The sequence below is a fragment of the Microtus ochrogaster genome, linkage group LG8, assembly GCF_000317375.1.
Source record: "Microtus ochrogaster isolate Prairie Vole_2 linkage group LG8, MicOch1.0, whole genome shotgun sequence".
NCBI lineage: Eukaryota > Metazoa > Chordata > Mammalia > Rodentia > Cricetidae > Microtus > Microtus ochrogaster.
Genome location: NC_022033.1, coordinates 21,211,246 through 21,224,465, shown reverse-complemented (window position 1 = coordinate 21,224,465; position 13,220 = coordinate 21,211,246). Strand labels below are relative to the sequence as shown.

Below are 13,220 nucleotides of genomic sequence, written 5' to 3'. Positions count from 1 at the left end.
ATGGAGTTCCAGGACAGTCAGGGCTACACAGAGAAACCCTACCTTGAAAAATAAAAACAAAAATAAAAAGAAAGAAAGAAAGCCCAGGTGGTGGTGGTGCACGCCTTTAATCCCAGCACTCGGGAGGCAGAGGCAGGAGGATCTCTTGTGAGTTCGAGGCCAGCCTGGTCTACAAAAGCTAGTTCTAGGACAGGCTCCGAAGCTACAGAGAAACCCTATCTTGAAAAACCAAAAAGAAAAAAGAAAGAAGGAAAGAAAGAAAGGAAGAAAGAAAAGGAAAGAAAAAAGCTACCCTAAGTTACACAGGTTTAAGACAAAGGATAATCAATAAAGGTTGTGGTTACTGAGAAAGTTTCATGAAGAAAGTAATCTATACTTTCAAGTACATATAAATGTGGTGCACACCTTTAATCCCAGCACTTGAAGCAGAAGCTGACAGATCTCTGAGGTGGAGGCCAGCCTGGTCTACATAGCAAGCTCTAGGACAGTTAGGACTCCATAGAGAGACCAAAGCATTTTATGTGTGGGAATGACAGAATTTAAAAAAAAAAAAAAAAGTTTCAGGAAGGGAGACCACCTTAAAGACGGGATGAGCGGGCAGAGATTTGCTGGAAAATGCTCCACTTTGTCAAGAGCTAAGAGCTCCTATTGGACCGAAGGTGACAGCTAGAAAAGATCTATCCATCAATTAACTTACAACATATAATGAGTATCGACAACACAAGAAATAACATACATGTTTAATAGCATGCGAGTTTCACCATCTTACCAAGAAGAAAGGGAGTCGCTTAGGTTATCGTGCACCACATTTAGTGTTTCAAGCATAGCTTCAGAGCTAAAAGAAGCTTCCCCAGTGCACATGTGAGATAACTAAGGGCTAGGATGGCCAAGAGATTCCCAAAGGAGGTGAGAATGATAGCTCTGACATGATATGCTTGAATAACTGGAGTGCAGGCGCATTTCAAGTGAGGACACTCAAGGCAAGAAAAAAGTGTACCACATAATACAATACCATAGCTTTGAAAGCAGACAAGTTGTAAAGGAAACTGAGTCAGAACCAAGAGACACAGACCACTTTATATTGTACGGACAACACTAATGGTTTCTAAGAAGAATGATACAGAAGCTTAGCTTTATCAATTGTTTGAAACTTCGTCATCTTTGCCAGATGTGGACAAGCCTTTAATCTCACCATTTGAAAGACCACTTGAAGTCAGTTTGACACCAACTTTTTCTTTTTCTTTTCTTTTTTTAAATATTTATTTATTTATTAAGTATGCAGTATTCTGTCTGTGTGTATGCCAGAAGAGGGCACCAGATCTCATTACAGATGGTTGTGAGCCACCATGTGGTTGCTGGGAATTGAACTCAGGACCTTTGGAAGAGCAGGCAATGCCCTTAACCGCTGAGCCATCTCTCCAGCCCCAGACACCAACTTTTTCTATATAGTGAGTTCCAAACTAGCCACAACCACATAGTGAACCTCTGAGTTTTCTAATTGGATTATTGAGTTTTCCAGTTCCATTTTATTGAGATAAAGTAGATGAATTAGACCATTCAAACAAGTAATATGAAAACAAAACAAAACATGGCAGAAACATGCAGGAACTTTTCAACACCATGAAAAGACCAAATCTTTGGATTATAGGCATGGAAGAAAGAAGAGAATCTCAGGTCAATGGCATAGACCAGTTCTTCAACAGGATCAGAGAGGAAAACTTCCCCTAAGAAAGGAAGACATGTAAGAAGCCAACAACACCATAGACAGGAGTAGAAAAGAAATTCCCCACAGCATATTATAGCTAAAACACTAAATATACAGAACAAAGAAAAAGTATTGAAAGCTACAAGAGAAAAATCACAAGTTACATATGAAAGCAAACACACTAGAATAATAGCTGATTTCTCAGTAGAGACTTTAAAAGCCAAAAGACCCTGAAGCAATGTGCTTTAAATTCTAAAAGACCACAAATGCCAGCCTAGATAACTGCACCCAGAAAATCTAGCTGCTGTAGGTGAAGGAAAAAGAAAACTTTCCACAATACAAACAGTGTAAAAGAATTCATGTCTGCCACACCAGCTCTACAGAGAATACCAGAAGCAATACTTCAGACTGAAGAGAGAAATAAGCATAGCCAAAAGCCCATAGGAAGAGAACAAATGAAGCTATGATCACTGAAATACAAGACAGGAAAAGAAACAGCAAAAACCCAGCAAACCAAACAATAACAGAATAACAGAAATAACATACACCTTTCAATAATAACTTCATATATTAATGGCCTCAACTTCCCAGTCAAAAAACATAGGTAAGTACAGTTCTCAGCCCTTATCAAAGAAGTTTCTTTTGCATTAGACAGAAAAGATGGAAACTGTTATAGAAATCTACATCTATTAGACTTAATGGTTAAGAGCACTGGCTGCTCCTCCATAGGACCCTGGTTTAATTCCCAGTATCTGCACAGCAGCTTACAATGGTCCCTAACTCCAGTTCCAATAAATCCAGCACTCTTCTGACACATACATATATGCAAACAAAACACTCAAACACAAAAACATTTTTATTTTTAAATAAAAAGTTAAAAAGGAAGTTGTTTTATTTTTTCAACATTTTACTTTTATTTATGTGTATGTATGTGTTGGTATGCCCATGTACTTGCAGGTGCCGGTGGAGACCAGAAGACAGCAGTGGATCTCCAGCAACTGAGTTCCAGGCAGTTGTGAGCTGCCTGGTGTGGGTTCAGGGAATTCAATTCAGGGCCTCTGCAAGAGCAGCAGGTGCGATTGATTAACCACTGAGCGATCTCTTCAGTTCCCCAAATATATTATTTTAAGGAAAGGAAGGGAACAAAGGAAATCTGGTGGGTGTAGTGACACACGCCTTTAGTCCCAGCAGAGGCAGGTGAATCTAACAAGGACACCATGGTCTATTCTGTGAAACTCTGTCTCAGAAAACAAACAAAACCAAATTAATAAATTCACAACTGGACAAAATGCAGAGAACAACTGACTGTATGATGCTCAGCTCCAATCAATACATCTACAGTGCAACTTCTACACCCAAGACTCAAGGAACATTACCAAAGAGGAGGCAGAAAAACTAAGAAAGAGTCAGACAACCAGGATCCCTGCTGCTAGGTAGTATCTTCTAGACAGGGAAGGTGTGCCCATGAAGTCTCAATAATATGGTTGCCTAAACAAGACCTGTATAACGACAACACCGGTTGACATGTTAATGTAGACGGTGGGGGTGGGGGGGCCGGGAATCTCACAAGGCCCACACTAGATGAAGAGCTGAGAGAGGGACAATCAATTTTCTCCAGGAACAAACTCCCTGATAAATTATTCAATCTAAAATGGTCAGCCCAAACCCATATACATATGAACAACACTAAATGGACCAACTAGGTTGTGTGTTGTGTATTTAAAGATATTTAATAATAATAATAGAAGAGGACAAAAATTTGAGAAGGAGTTGGGGGAAGACACAGGAGGATCTGGAGGGAAAAGAGGGAGGACGTTATGTAAATACAATACTTGTGTATGAAATTCTCATAAATTAAAACATTTAAATTAAAAGCAACAAAATCCTTGATCATCTTGTCTACAGTTTTCTTAGCTACACCTGGACCTTGAAGCTTTAAAGACTATCAATACAAGACCTCAATCCTAAAGACCATTTTAGCTGGTTGGGGCAGGACTTGGGCGTTGTTTTTAAAGGTCCGTGGGTAGTTCTTTTTTTTTTTGATTTTTTCGAGACAGGGTTTCTCCGTAGTTTTTGGTTCCTTTCCTGGCACTAGCTCTTGTAGACCAGGCTGGCCTTGAACTCACAGAGATCCGCCTGCCTCTGCCTCCCCAGTGCTGGGATTAAAGGCGTGTGCCACCACCACCCGGCCCGTGGGTAGTTCTTAAATACAACTAAGGCTAAGAAGCACTGGTCTCCAGCAGTGTCCCTTTCCTTCAATATAGAAGAGACAGAAAATTTAAGTGATCTGACTAAATCCACACACCAATGAGGCTAAGACCATTTGACTAGATGCACACAACAATGGGGCTGAGACCATTTGACTAGATCCACACACCAATGGGGCCGAGACCACTGTTTGGACACCAAGCCCAGATTCTGGAAGCTATTCCAGGACACTGGGCTACATTCCACACTTCCATCTATAAGAAACACAATTATGTGATGACTTGGCTCTTAAGCTCTGTCAGGCTTAAAGCCTGAATTAATCTAATCATAAAACCATTGACTTAAGCATCCTCCCAAGCATCGAGGGTAATGGATGTTGGTTTCACCACTGTTCCCTAGGGGCCCTTTATAAAGCAAAGGATCTCAAGAGGCAGCCTGGAAAGACAAATAAACAAATCAACTCCATGGAACAAATAGATCTTTTAAAATCTAGCTCACAGACTTGTCCCTGCACAAATGAAAATCTGGATATCTCTTTACAGAAAGAAATAGTTCCACAAGCTACCTTCCTTGCTACAAAAGCAAAGGAGGGGAGTGAGGGTCAGATGTGGCTGCTGAGGTATACTCATAGATCTTCATTCCAACTCGGGAGGCAGAGGCAGGCGGATCTCTGTGAGTTCGAGACCAGCCTGGTCTACAGAGCTAGTTCCAGGACAGGCTCCAAAGCCACAGGGAAACCCTGTCTCAAAAAACCAAAAAAAAAAAAAAACTTCATTCCAACAGGAAACACCCTTGATTCTCCTCGGCCGTGGATAAGGGACAGCCACGCCCCTGACAACAGACCACCCCCCTTTTGCTAAGTCATCCTTGGGTTCTGGCAGCAGGTGGTAAATAGTTTTGCAGAGACTGCCAAACTGCAAATCCCTATGTATTCATTTTATTCATTCCAGGGTCTTGGTACAGATAAGGACTAGAACAAAGCAATCCCCATAGAGAGATCTTGTTAATTACAGACTCCCAACCAACCAAGAGTTTTCTAACACAGAGCTTATCTAAAGCAACTCCAGCACCAAAAGCACACCCTTCTGCCTTCCACTCTGAAGGACGCAGCTCAAGACACTAGGGAGGCTACTGCTGGCAAGGCCCTGGTACAAAGCTTGGAAGAGCTCCGGGTTCTTACCAGCTGAGAGCAGAATCTCTGAAAACAATGTGTTCCTTTCTACAGTCTGAATGGGGTAAGTGACAAACAGGAGCCCTAACAACAGTACGGCATGTTCATACCTGCCACGGTTACCGAGTGCTTACCCTAAGTCAGGTACCAGAATAGGCATTTTATCCATTCATTATTTCAAGTTATGTTACAACACTTAAAAGCTAGGCAGTGTAGTCCTGTCCCTTTTACAGATGAAGAAACTGAGGCACAGTTTGGTTTTGTAATTTGCCAAAAGTCACACAGTTGGCAAGCCAGTAGAGCAAAGATTTGAATGCTAGCATTCCGCATCCAGATCTTGGACAAGTCTCTATTAACAACGTTAATTTTCTGTTTGCTCATTAATTCTTTATTTTTTTAGGTTTGGTTTCTGTGGTGGATTGAATGAAAATGGCCACCATTAGCTCATATATTTGAACACTTGGTCCCCAGTTGGTGGAACTGTTTGGGAAGGATAAGGGGGTTTGTCATTGGAGCTTAGAGGTTTCAAAGACCCACAACATTCCCAGTTAGCTCACCCTGCCTCCTCTCCTGGCTGTGACTCAAAATATGAGTTCTCATCTGCTGAGATGAGATATGAGCATCACGCCTGCCTGACTGCTGCCATGCTCCTGCCATGATGGTCATGGATTTTAACCCTCTGAAACTATAAACCCCAAATTAACTCTTTCATCTATAAATTGCCTTGCTCATGGTGTCTTATCACAGCAATAGAAAAATAAGACATTTCTAAAGCCTATTAGGAATGTAATGATCAGCAAATTTTGAAAACAGAAAAGCAATACAATATACAAACTTTGACTATTATTACAAGGAATAGACTAACACCCACCTGAGGTTACTGGAAAAGCAATCTACTTGTGGGAGGTCTAAGGACCCAAGTTATGTTATGGTCAACACATCTCCATCTCAACACAGCAGCATCTTCCAAGGCTGAAGACTGTTGGGAGGAGCTCTGCCCCCGCCCCCACCCCGAGCTTCTCAACTTCAGGAAGAGACAATAAACTAATCTTCCTCTTCTCTCTGTCAAGCTTTAAAGATTAATGCACAATGGACTTGCTGCTAAATTCTCATCATTTTAAGAAAGCATTCAATTTTTTCCTCTTTCTTTTCTGAAACTGAGTCCTCATGCATACTAACCAAGGACTCTACCACTGAGTTTTACCATGAGGCTCATTCACTTTTTAACCACAAACTGAAACCTTCGGTACAAAAATGTAGAAGCATGGGACTGGAGAGATGATGGCTCAGCGGTTAAGAGCACTGACAGCTCTTCAAGAGTACCCGGGTTCAATTTCCAGCACCCATAATGCAGCTCACGAATGTCTGTAACTCCAAACACCCTCACACAGACAATACACACCAATGCATATAAAATAAAAATAAATAAATAATTAAAAAATGTAGAAGCACTGTAAGGATAAACCAACAAAACTGTCATTTCCAATAAATTGTCTGTTTTATGAAACAAATGCTATTTCTCAAAAAAATCACAATTATGAAATAATGGGAAGCTGATATGATTTCAAATCTTAAATTGCAACTAGAATTGGGATGCAATTTCATAATACATTTATGATCTGCATATGATTTCCTTATCCTAATTTATTTGGTTTATAAATTTGTAAACCATCACACTGATAGTACCCCCAGATGACAGCTATTTCCCTAAAAGTCAAAACAGCATCTTTCCTAAAGATACTACATAAAACCAGGTTGTGTTGATGCATGCTTTTAATCCCAGCATTCAGGAGGCAGAGGCAGGTAGATTTCTGAGAATTTGAGACCAGCCTGGTCTACAGAGCTAGTTCCAGGACAGGCTCCAAAGCCACAGAGAAACCCTGTCTCAAAAAAAAAAGAAAAGAAAAGAAAAGAAAAGAAAAGAAAAAAGATACTACAAAATATATAACAAAAGGTTTTAATGAGTCAAGAGATGAAGTATAAAGAATGCTGTATTTGGAATTGAATCCTGACCAAATGAAAAACTCAGACTGTAGACTATGGGCATTGGTTGATAAAATAACATAGTCAATGCTTGGTGGAAGCTACCTCTATACTTAGGAAATTAATGTATTTAAAAAATTTATGAATGTGAATGTGTCTATGATGTTGTGGAGACAGCAAGCACATGGAGGTCAGAAGACAACTTTGTGGAGTCAGTTTCTCCTTTCACCATTACATGGGATCCAGGGACCAAACTCCGTTTTGCAGCAAGAGCTTTTACCCACTAAGTCAGTTTGTTGGCCCCAGGAAACTAATCTCAATTTACTATATTAAGTCTCTGGGAAAGACAAAAAGTAGCCTCTACACATAGCCAGGGAGACTAACAGCTCCACACTACATGACCCCATATTAGGTTTAATAGCATAGCATGCCCAATACCATAATTAATGTTTATATGGAATACTACTCAGAATGCAAAGAAGGCACATTTCCTTTACTGTGCATTTCTATAGCCAGCAACAATATTTACTTAGGACTGATAATATGTTAAGATGGGCTAATTATACAAAACATGGGATTTTTTTTGTAAAAGAGAATACCATTCTAGGGGAAGGAGACTAGGGACCAAACCTAGAACCTGGGGTATACTAAGCATGGGCTCTACTACTGAGATAACAAATATTTACTTAGGACTGATAATATGTCAAGCTGGGCTAATTATACAAAAAAACAGAATTTTTTTTTTAAAGAGAATACCATTCTAGGGGAGGGAGACTGGGGATCAAACCTAGAGCCTGGGGTATACTAAGCATGGGCTCTACTACTGAGATACATACCCAGTTCAAAGCAATTCATTTTTCTATTTAAAATGTCCTCCATACACAGTTAATGTGAATAAATATGAGGAAAGTAATGACAAAATAATAGGTTATTGTTATAAATACAACAGTTAGCACTATAATTAAGGTTTTTTTCATCTACCAAAGTAAACCCTGGAACCTATAAATATGTGTTCTCAATCTTGGCAAGTTTTTGTGCGTTGTTCTCAAGCAGTCTCTTGAGGGGAAAGGGAATTTCTCAGGATAGACAACATCTTTTCAGAATTAAACCTGCAGTATTATTAATCTTTGCATTATTAATCTTCAGAGGGCCCCTCCCCTCCCTGGCACACCTTTCTGAGATGGTCTCCTGTAGCCCAGGTTGGCCTCAGACTTGCTATGTAGCCAAGAATACCTTCAACTCTTGATCTTCCTGCTTCTACCTCCTGGAGCCCTTCCTGATACTGTTTCTTTCATATTGCTTATTAGGCTTATCATCCCCCGACATATACATACCCTACCCCCCACTTCTGCAACCCAGCAAACAACAACCAAAAACAAAAACAAACCTTCCATTTGGTCTTTACTTTCCTATTGTCCTCATTTCTTGCCTGGATTTGATCACACATTCATCATTTATCAGGTGTCTATTATCAGCTAGGCCCTCACCCCTGCTCCCAGGGAGCTCACATGCGATACTAACTGGAGTGGTTGCGGAGCCCTATCACCAGACTCCAAGCTTTAGCAAACGATTTGTATTTCCAGAAGCTACCAGCATCTGCCATAGAGCAGGTGCTAAAAATGTTTGTTGTATGACTAGATCGCTTTATCGAGCTTTTTTTAAAAATCCATAAATATTTTAATATGAATCTTCAAGAAGGTCTCATTTTTTTTTCCTTTTTAAAATACAAAGGTATACATTTCAAGACTCAATTCCCCAGGCGCCTACATCCCATTTCTTGAAGTGACTATTATGGTGTTATATGTATTTTTTTCCGAACTGACCTATGCCAGTAACACACAGTCAGTCTCTCTCTCTCTCCTTCTCTGGAACAAGTTCTTTGACATTTGCTGACGAGCTTTTTAACATTCTCATCTAGTGGTTTTCAAAGTGTGGCCCTCAGACTAGGAGAATCAACACGGTCTGGGAATGTGTAAGAACTGCCAGTTCTCAGGCCCGTTAAGACCTACTGAATCCCAAACTCTGGAAGCAAGCGATGTGCTAATAGCTGTCTGGTTGACTGATGCACAGTAGAGGTTAAGAACTACGGTTCTGAGTTAGTACACATCATGTTTGTCTTCCCAGGTCTGGGTGACCTCACTCAGAATGATTATTTTCTAGATCCATCCATTTGCCTGCATGCCAGTTACCTCGCTCAGCCTTGATGCAGAGGGAGGAGCTCTGCCCTGCATCAACTTGATGTGCCAGGCTTTATTCAAGCCATGGCAGGCCTGCCCCTCTCCCCACTGTTTTTTCGTGACAGAATTTCTCTGTGTAGCTATGGAATCTGTTCAGGAACTCACTCTGTAGACCAGGTTGGACTCTAACTCACAGAGATCCGCCTATCTCTGCCTCCCCAGTGCTGGGATTAAATGCGTGTGCCACCACTGCCTGGCTCTGCCCCTTTCTTAATGGAGAAGTAGACAGGGAGGGGTGTAGATGGCATTGCGGGGGAAGGGATGGGAGGAGAGGAGGGAGGGAAAATTGAAGTCAGTATGTGAACTAAATGAAAAAAATGTTAATTAAATAATTTTTTTAAAAAAAAAGAGAACTGTGGTTCTAATACAACCAAGCCGGGTTTTTTGGTTTTGTTACATCCCCCTTTAACCAAGGCAGACACTGTTATCTTGTTTCAGTTTTACCACCCAGACTTTCAAAGTGCTTTCCTTGTCCTTTCAGTTCTGACACTATCCACCTGTCCAGCTCTGAAAACCCCAATTCCTCCCTAGAATAGAAGCGCTCACTGTTGTTGTGCACACTACTCCTCCGGTCTCGTCCCCGAAGTCCACACCACACCCAGTCCCTCTACTGCAGGCCTGAACAATATCTGTACACTGTCCTCAGGGGTCGGGAACATTTATCTTCTCCCTACAGCCATGAATACATTTATCTCCTCTACTCCTTGAGCAAAGCACAGACCTGGAATTTTAAGAGCTGCTGGTTAATGTCCTCACACTAAGAAGAAACACTGGTAATTAAAAAAAAAAAAAAAAAGGTTCTGGGAATGATTTCCAAGGCCTCACACGCAATAGTCATGATCTCTACCACCGACTTAGCCCCTCAGCCCCGGCAAATTCTTAATGAATAGAGAGCCTGGACTGTTCTCTAACCTTGGACAAATTCAGTTCTCAGGAAATGGTCTAGCAAGTGAGACAATTGGGAAGACCAATGCCTGTTTGCAGACTGAATATAATTTTATGGTATTTTCCAAACTGGGTGTGGTGGCACATGCCAGAAGCTCAGCACTTAGACAGAGACAGGAGGATCAGGAGTTAAGGCCAGACTGGGATACAAGAGAGCCTATCTCAGAAAAATGAACAATTCCCACATTGAACTATCAGTTCATTATATTCTCATATTGCTTTGCTTATAATCTAATGTGGCAATTTTTAGGTATGTCACAGTTAAATAGTGTTCCCTAGTCAGCTAGTAAACTGCTTGAAAGGGAATCATGGTTTATTTAGTTCTGAATCTTCCACAATAGCCAGTACCATACCTTATACACAATAATAATTCGCTGTAAAATCAGGAAATCATTTCAAATAATTAATTAAGAAGTTTGATTAGAGTCTTTCGGTAGCTAAAGATGCTTGCCTGACACCTTGAATTCAATCCCTGAAACCCATATAAAAGTGATTGGCTAGAACTGACTCTGCAAAGATGTCCTCTGACTTCCATGTGCAGAGCATAACAAGCAAGCCCCCCCCATAAATAAACTTGAAAACAACTTTATTAAGTCAAGTGTGGTGGCATGTGTCTGAAATCCCAGTATTCCAGAGGCTGAGGTCAAAAGATCATGAGTTTGAGGCTAGAGTGGCCTATGAAATGAGGCACTGTAAAAAAAAATAAATAAATAAAATAATCGGGCTGGCAAAATGGCTCAGCTGTTAAAGGCCCTTTCCCCCAGTCCTGATGACCTGATTTCAAACCCCAGGACCCGCAGAGTAGAAGAACCGACTCTCCAAAATTGTCCTCTAACCCCCACGTGCATGCTGCGGAGCACATGTGATCTAATACAGGCATAGGCACAAATAAATAAATTCAAAAACCAAACCAAACAAACAAAAGCAGCAGCAGCTTCATTTATGAAGAAAACCTCTGTGCATATCTGCTGTCCCCAAAGGGGTCTTGTGAATATTATTAATTTTTATTATAAATACCATGTATTGATTTACAATAAAAACTATAACCATGCTGATGTCACCTAGGGTAATAAGCCACACAAAGCAAAAGAATGAAAAAATGCATCTCTCATGGACTTTAGTACAGGCTAAAATGTCATAAGCCTCGGTACTCTCCTACTGTCATAAAATAAGAACTTCCCTGTAGGCTAAAGAAGCACAAATCAGCTCCACTGTAGGGAAGATGCCTAGATGCAAGACCATTATCTGCAAAATTTTAAAAACAAAAGGGTAGACTAAGGCCGAGTGGGGACAATCAGAAGATAAATCTAAAGGGAGGGACAGCAAAGAGAAACTGAAGGACACAGGAGACTAACCGAAGGACAGCAAGAGTATATCACCCTTGGAGTAAGAACCAGGAGCAGGGGGACTTCAGTATTTACCAAGGGTCTACTAGGAGCCTGCCATCTAGGGGTGCAAACATGGTGTCTGACCTCGAGGGGAGAACAGGCCTGAAAGTAAGACACACGCCTGCAGCCTGTTGTGCAGTTTTAATTCTAGTTGGGAAAATTAAGCAGGGAAGGCTTCCCAAGGAAGGTGAAAATTTTTTGGAGCCTTTGAAGTGTGGAGGAAGATTTGCTAAGGAAGAAAAGGGCAGTTTGAGCTAGTTATTTTGGGGGCAAAAATAACACATTTTTATAGTTGTTCATTTGGGACTCAAATCAAAGGAGGTGTCTCAGATTCCGCACCACCCGTGTCAACGCTTTCCCTTTTTATCTTAAAGCTTGAAAAATGTTCAAGAACAGCTCTGGAGCCGAGCCAAAAAGTCCCCAAAGGCGGTGAGTATTGGCTAAATCTGCTCTGTCACCTCCCCAAGTCCAGCCAGTCCAGCTAGCCTAGTCCTAGCAACTAGAAAAGGAAGGCTAATTATACCTTGGGGGCTGGCAGGTGGGGACTGGCGGGTGGGGATGCAGGCAAAGCTTCCTGTGTTCTGTCAGGGAGCCACCAGGGAAGAGCCTCCCTGCTTAAGCCAAGACTCAAGTCTACCTGTGACAAGGAGAGTGCAGGGAGGGAAAAAAAGCTTCAAGGAAAAGAAGGGGGTAAGCATTGGATGGGAAAGCAGTGAGGTACAAAGGTGAACGATCTTAATAAAACGCTTAGCAAGATACTGGCACAAAGCGAGTATTTGGGAGCGAGCCAGCTCATATTAACATCGCAATTGTTATCACAATAGCGCTTCACCATACTGACAAGAAGATAATTCGATTCATAGCCTACTTCTAAAAGCAACTCTAGAAATGACAAGAGTATTTCCAAAAAATTTAAAGATACAAGATCAAATTCCACCAGCCCTGGCTGTGAAAGCCCCAAAGCCACTGAGTTAGAGAGCTGGCCGTGTCACTTGTCAGTCCCATGACCTTGGACACCGTATTTCACCTCTCAGTGCCTCAGTTTCCTTGACTACAAAGTGGGCTTTAAGCAAACCAGGGTCGTGGGGTCCCAGGAGAGAGGGAGACCTCTGTGGCTTTGCGACGGAACCCACTGAAGGTGAGCCAAGGCCCCTGTCAAAACTCTCTGGGCTGTGAGGGGCAGCGGGGTAGGTGGATGCTCAGATCCAGGAGCTCCGAGCTGCGCTCAGGGAGCTGGAAAGACGACGACGCCCCCAGAGGGTCCCTGCGACAGAGGGTATAGGCCTCCGGAGAGTGGCTCGACCCCAGCAAGGCACCACAGCTCCCCGCGGGCTAGGTGCCGGCAGGGGCGCGGGAGACCGGGCTGAACGTGCAGGGCGCCGGGGGCTAGGAGCAGGCCGACCGCGAGGACCCGACGCCTGCCGTGCGGCCACCGGCCCGCAGCGGCCAGGGGAGCGAGAAGCGGGTGTACCGCGCCGCGCGCCCTCCGCCCGCTGTGGCGGAGGCGCTCACTCACCTGAAGCGCTAGCGCGGGCAGTCAGTCAACAGCAGCTGCAGCAGCAGCGGCAGCAACGAGGGGCGGG

The 13,220-nt window shown here is 42.4% G+C and overlaps 1 protein-coding gene across 3 annotated transcripts in view; it reads right to left on the bottom strand.

Moving 5' to 3' along the window:
• The window catches only part of Ndrg3 (NDRG family member 3), a 67,276-nt gene extending 54,056 nt beyond the window's left edge, over positions 1-13,220 (bottom strand). For all 3 annotated transcript variants that reach the window (XM_005363033.2, XM_005363034.2, XM_026787131.1), the window contains exon 1: positions 13,154-13,220. The gene's annotated coding sequence lies outside the window, so the exon portion shown is untranslated. The remainder of the gene's footprint in view (positions 1-13,153) is intronic.